The 6,192-nt window shown below is 39.9% G+C and overlaps 1 protein-coding gene across 8 annotated transcripts in view; it reads left to right on the top strand.

The window, feature by feature from the left end:
• Window positions 1–6,192, top strand: part of nrxn2a (neurexin 2a) — a 135,624-nt gene that overhangs the window by 865 nt on the left and 128,567 nt on the right. Inside the window, exon 2 of one of the 8 annotated variants that reach the window (XM_046038886.1) lies at window positions 4,909–4,946. The exons of the other annotated variants lie outside the window; for them this stretch is intronic. The gene's annotated coding sequence lies outside the window, so the exon portion shown is untranslated. The remainder of the gene's footprint in view (window positions 1–4,908; window positions 4,947–6,192) is intronic. 8 annotated transcript variants of the gene reach the window in all.

Genomic DNA, 6,192 nt, shown 5'->3' with positions numbered 1-6,192 from the left:
ACATAACCTATTGTTTGATTTTGCCACATGCTTGGCTTGGTACTTATTTTCATGTACATAAAAGTGAAGTTAAGGTGGTCTTTGTTATGCAGCATGCAGGGCCCTTGTCTCTGAAATGCTTGAGGTAGCCTATTTATTATTGAGAGGGATTTCATGTTCTGTGGCAAAGGATTGGTCCAGTTTAAAGATAGGATGGAGAGAGACAGACAGGGAGGGAAACAGTAGTTGAGTCAAGCAGCTGCCACATCATCAGCAAAAGAGGAAGCTTCACCTGTATTATACTTTAACATGGGGGAAGTTGAGGGCTGGAAAGGGTTCTTACCTGTGTGATAAGATATTGTTTTTTAAAACCTGCAGCCCTTGTTTCCACACCTCCATAGGAAGCTGCTGCCTCCATACTGCAGATTATGTGGCATCAGTTCAGCAGGGTTCACCACACAGGAGCAGGTGCAATTCAAATTAAAAAATTTAATTTTAAAAATTCTATCCTCCACACTAATTTACAACACTGCATATTATAAGTGGACAAACAGAGAGAGACAGTTATTTTAATTGTCTGTTGCTCTTGGATTGAAAAAATGTATGCTTTTTGAATATTATACTTTTAATTAAGGATGGGTTTGTTGTCTTCTGTGCTGATGCTGGACATGGCAATGATTGAAGGTGCCCATATCCTGATATTCCCCACGATAATTACATTATTTTCTCCAAAAGAAAAGAGGGGAGGTGCCCACGATTCTGAGCTACACCACATCTCACATACTGCTGCCCTTCCTGCACCTTCTGTAAACCTATTTGCTTTGCAAATCCTACTCCAACCGTAACACGATACGTTTTGTTACTGAGTTCTCTGAGGAGGGAAACTGAATTCTGTGTATTCAGAGAACAGGCTATAGCACTACTAGCTCAGGTTTCCTGTTCACCTGAATTAGGTGACCACCTCTGCCTGGCTGCTGTTGCACGCTATCTTTCAGCACCTCACTTGTGGACAGCACACAAGTGTTGCGTCTCAGATCTGTCGCACGTTTTCTCATGACCACATGCTGTTTGGCTGCACTCTTAAATCCCTGCCGGTTGAGCAGACAGACTAATTTAAATGCTATTGCATTCTTTAGTAAGCCACTTCCTTCCTGAATGAGAGCCACACTGACAACAAGGAAGTAATGGTTTGCAATCCCTCAAAACATGAACAATGAACTTATGCAATGCTGAGGATGACTTTTGGTACATATAGTGTTGTTATGGTGATATTTTTAGGCAGCAATACAATGGCGGGGTGTGTCACAGTCCGGACTTTTGGTTTTCTTTCTGTTATACTGCATTTTATTTATCCCTCGGTCATGCTGCATTTATATCTGCGGCTCAGTACAATGTCACATGTTTATTTTTATTTCTGATCAGCTCTATTTTGACACAGGCTATGCCGTTGCCAAGATTTTACTCACCACTCAGTATTTCTGGTGCCTTCAGTGCCATCTTCACCAAACTCGTGTTGCTGTGGTCTGAGTCACAGGACATCTGTCTCCATCGCTGCTTCCAATTAAGGGTTTGGGAAGAGTCAGCATTTAAAAAAGTGGAAATTAACATACTAACATAATAATTAACATAATACTACTGGTAATAATATTAAACAATAATATTATAAATCAATTATTGCTCTTAATAGAATTAAGCTGCATGGTACATCATGTTACTTCATATTAAGCTTAATAACTGAAATTCTTTAAGCCATTATCTCATAAAGCTGCACTTATGTGAGTTCTACATTAGCATGACAGCTGCTGAGTATGAAAAGGAAATAATATTTGGAATAAAGACATCTCGCACAAAGCACCAGCCAATATGCTGAGAGAGAGATGGATGATTGGATGACATGAAGGAGGAGACTGCTTGAAATAACGACAGGGCAGAGTTGACATGGTGTGTGTGTGTGCATGTGTGTGTGTCACAGCTCAGTAGCTTCAGCATGCATACTGGGGAAGTGGAAGGTTACAGATATTGTGTGGCATTGTGAATCGTGTCGCTTCCTCTCTATCATACCACATCAAGGTCATATCCACAGACTGAAAGTGGTGGCCCTGGCCTTTTCCACTCCTGGCTCTGGCAGAGGAATGGGGCCCGCGGACCACTGCTGCTTCTAATCAGGGCTGACGCGTGACTCAGTTGCATGCCAGCTGCACAGCCAAACAGGGATTATGTCCCTGGATGGTGAAGACAAAAAAAAAGGTCATTGTTGGGATCTTTATCTCTCCACACCTTTGGCGAGTTTGGGTTATTTAATTATTTGTGAGTTATTTCTAATGACAATGAAATACTTAACTGAAATCCTGCACACGATACGAGGCATATAGCCGGGAGTCTTTTAGTCACAGTAGTGACACCAGCAGCACAATGTTGTTTAGGTTACAACAATCTGGGTCATTTTGCTACTTGTTTTAAAGAGTAGCTAGAAGGTAACAGTATTAGAGTCCAGATGTGGACATTTCTGAAAAAATAAATACATAAAAAGCTGCATATACAGTGGCAACTGATTTGGAAAGCTTGATTGATATTGTTATATATCTGTGAAACAACAGTAGAGAGGTAGGTAGGTATTTTCACCACAGGTGGAATAGTAGGTGGAATGAAATGAGCAATGGTCTATAATTTTCTGTAAGCAGAGTGCTACTTGCGATTCAGCAAAGGTTGCTACATTGGAGCCTGTCATAGTGGGAGATGCTCTGACAAAAATGTTTTTTTTAAAGCTCTGCTGTGATTCATTAAATATGTTCATGTGCCAGATCAAAATTTTACTTGAGACAATGCAGCCAGTATGAAAAAGTGAATGAAGTTATGAAGTTTCTTGTGTGTTCCTTTCCAACGTATTTTACATTGGCTTTAAATATCCTTAATGTTATTTCAGTCGACCAAGACAGTGCAGGAAGTAGAATGAGGGAAACTAAAACATGTGAACATGTGATAATTCAACGAGCAGCACATCCAGGGTTTTTTCTTTAAGTAATATTGCAGCATTTTCTGCTGCTTATCATGGCATTGTTACTGTAAATAAAAGCCCATTTGGGTATAGCAGAAGCATGTTTTTTGTCCCACCATGTAGAGCAGACACAGCTTTTGTAACTGATGGCCTCCTATGGTCTGAAATTAGCCTCTGGCCTTGATTAAGAGGCTGCTGTGCCAGTAATAACAAAGAAAAACCGAAATGAAGTAATGTAAGTGTTCATAATCACCCATATTGCGCAGTTCTGTTGTAATTCGACCAAAATAGCATACAGAAAAATGAGTTCTTAGAGTGCAGATAAAACTAAACGTAAAAACTATTAAACGTAAGATACGTGACCCAGGAGTTAAAGAAAGTAGGTTTGTCTTTCTGCTCCATTCAGGTGTCTTTTGCACATTCTGAAGTGTTGCATTACATTGCAAATGTAAGTATTTCAGCTCATCCATTGTTGTTACTGTGTGACAGCATGAGAAAAGGAAGCTGAAACTGCACTGTTAACCAAAATGTGCCCAGGCAGCATAATCAGTGCCCTTAGAGATATAAAACACAATATCACCCTGTCAGGATATACATTATGCAGTTACAGTGCTCAGAAGACGGCAGCACAACAAGGCCTAAATCTACTACACAGCGCTGATAGGGAAAATCTAAGGAGGAAAATCTAGACGTGGTAAAGAATATCAACTACTCTGCATGCTCTAGTTACTGTATCATATCAATAGAGCTGGGGCAATGGGATGTAGGACTACATATTGTCTGGGATGTTGTTGGTCATGCTGTACAGTAAAATCATTTTATGCTTTGAGTGTTTTCCTCTTCCCAAAGGCTAAATTACAGTTAAGTGGCCCAAATTAAGCTTAATTGACTGTGAAAGAACTGGTCTTTCCTAAAATATCATCCCATTACTGTATATTGATGTACAACAATATTAAGGTATTTGAAGAAGAATATAGTGATATTTGGGTTTGTCAAGTTATATATTTAGTTTTGTAATCCCTAAATGCTCCCTAAATAATGTTTTAGTTATGAATGTCAACGGGAAGAAAAATCATAAGTCTGACAACAGACTGAGCTCTATTCATGATAGCACTTCAGTTAGCGTTATAGTTTGCACTATGTTTATTACTGAAAAATGTTTAAAATGTTAAAAAAAATCCCTTCAACAAAATTATAATTTATTTAAACTCACTACTAATTTAAATATATTCTTCATGTATTAATTTATTTTTAATAATGATCCTTTACATAGTGTGTAGGCTGACAATGTAAAGAAATTAACCCCTTGGTAGGACATGTAGGAAAATGAACATTTGAATTTTTTTTAAAAAGGTCAACAACAATGGAGAACACAAAGTCAAGACGAAATCTTTGAATCTAACCACTTTAAATGAGGGCCAGCCCAAGGAGGTAGAGCAATCTGGCAGATAAAGATGCTGCCATTTAGACCTGGGGACTAAGGATAGGATGCCGGTGTATCCTAAAACTGCTTTCAGCAAACAGACTGAAGCTTTTAGCTGAGTCAAATGCTCACAGTTGAATAAGGTTCAGTTGTATTTTAGCAAGCTGAAGACCCCCCAAATTTAGCTGCCCCATGCCCTAGCGCTGATGGTTAGCTTCCTTTACACATCAGTGTCATCTTTAAAGAAACATGTGCATAAGCCAGTTTCTTCTGCTAAAATACAGGCGACACAAGGAAGGTCAAACATTCATCTTGGCTGACTGATAATGTGCTTTATCTACATCATCTCAACAGCCGCCAGCTTAAAAAAATCCAGACTACAGTTTGGCCATTTGAAACATTTTGATTGAACTTGCATCAGATCTGTTGCCAGAGACTTCTGACGGGGCTGCTGAGGCCTTACACTATCTTAGTTGCAGATCGTTCAATGAATCTTTCTCTTTCATTCCAGACGTTACTCTCACCGGTACAGGCATTCATCTTTTCAAGGTAATATCCAAAGGACTCTCGCATGGGAGGCATGTGAGAGTTGAAAGGTAGCTTGTGTGTGGGGGGAAAAATAAGAGCAGAAAACCTGGTCAGCCATTGAAAATTGCATTATACTGTAAGAGTTGAGGTTAAAGGAGCACAGCACTGTCAGCTTTCTTTTCTCTTTCCTTATCATGTCACATTAAGGCTGATGACAGATTTACGTGGATGCAATTGATCAGTGAGTGGCCTATCAGGCTGGGCGTGAATCAAGAGATTTTTATCAGCTGCCTGGCTGTCCATCCATCACGCTGATCTCTGTTGTGCCTGAACCGGGGCTGTCACACATAGATGGCCAACTGATGGCAGCATGGGGGATGGCGTGGTAAACACTGGGACAGTCATTTATTTCAATTGACTCTGTGTCTGCAGGCGTCTCTCATGGGGAACAGATTCATGCTAATTCGTTATAGTATGCATCGGAAATATCATCTAATACCGCGTTGCAAAATCAATTTTATCCTTGCCCGAGGCTGCTTCATCTATAAAGGCGTTTGTCTCATGTGTCCTACCTGTATGAGGAGGCTCCATGCTGTATCAATGTCAGCATTCATTGGGTCTTAGTGGAGCTCTCTGATCCTGGCCAAGAAGCTGTTGCCCAAGATTAACCCAGGCTGTTCTGTTGCATAGCTGCTGAAGAGGAGATGTGTGGGAGTGTGTGTGTGTGTGTGTGTGAAAAAAGGGAAACAGATAGTAGGATGCTTGCTTGCTCCCACTCTCCATTTTGTCTGGTGGCATCCTCCTCAGTATGAGATGTGACAGCACTGGATGATCTAATCATGGATGTCATAGCATAGCTGCTTATTAACTGAGATTTCAAGGGCAAACATTTCCATCATTAGTAGTATACTGTATAAATGGGTACGCATTGCTGAATGATGTATGTAATGTCACATAAGCACAGGAGGGACTACAGGTGCTGGTCATATAATTAGAATATCATCAAAAAGTTGATTTATTTCAGTAATTCCAACTTGGATATTGTATTCATTATATACACAGACTGATGTATTTCAAATGTTTATTCAATTCAATTCAATTTTATTTATATAGCGCCAAATCACAACAACAGTTATCTCACAGCGCTTTTCATAAAAGAGCAGGTCTAGACCGTACTCTGTGATGATATTTACAGAAGCCCAACAGTTCCCACCAAGAGCAAGCACTAGGCGACAGAGGCAAGGAAAAACTTCCTTTTAAGAGGCAG

The sequence above is a fragment of the Micropterus dolomieu genome, linkage group LG23, assembly GCF_021292245.1.
Source record: "Micropterus dolomieu isolate WLL.071019.BEF.003 ecotype Adirondacks linkage group LG23, ASM2129224v1, whole genome shotgun sequence".
Lineage (NCBI taxonomy): Eukaryota > Metazoa > Chordata > Actinopteri > Centrarchiformes > Centrarchidae > Micropterus > Micropterus dolomieu.
Note: the sequence above shows the minus strand (reverse complement) of the source record. Positions and strands in the feature narration are given on the sequence as shown.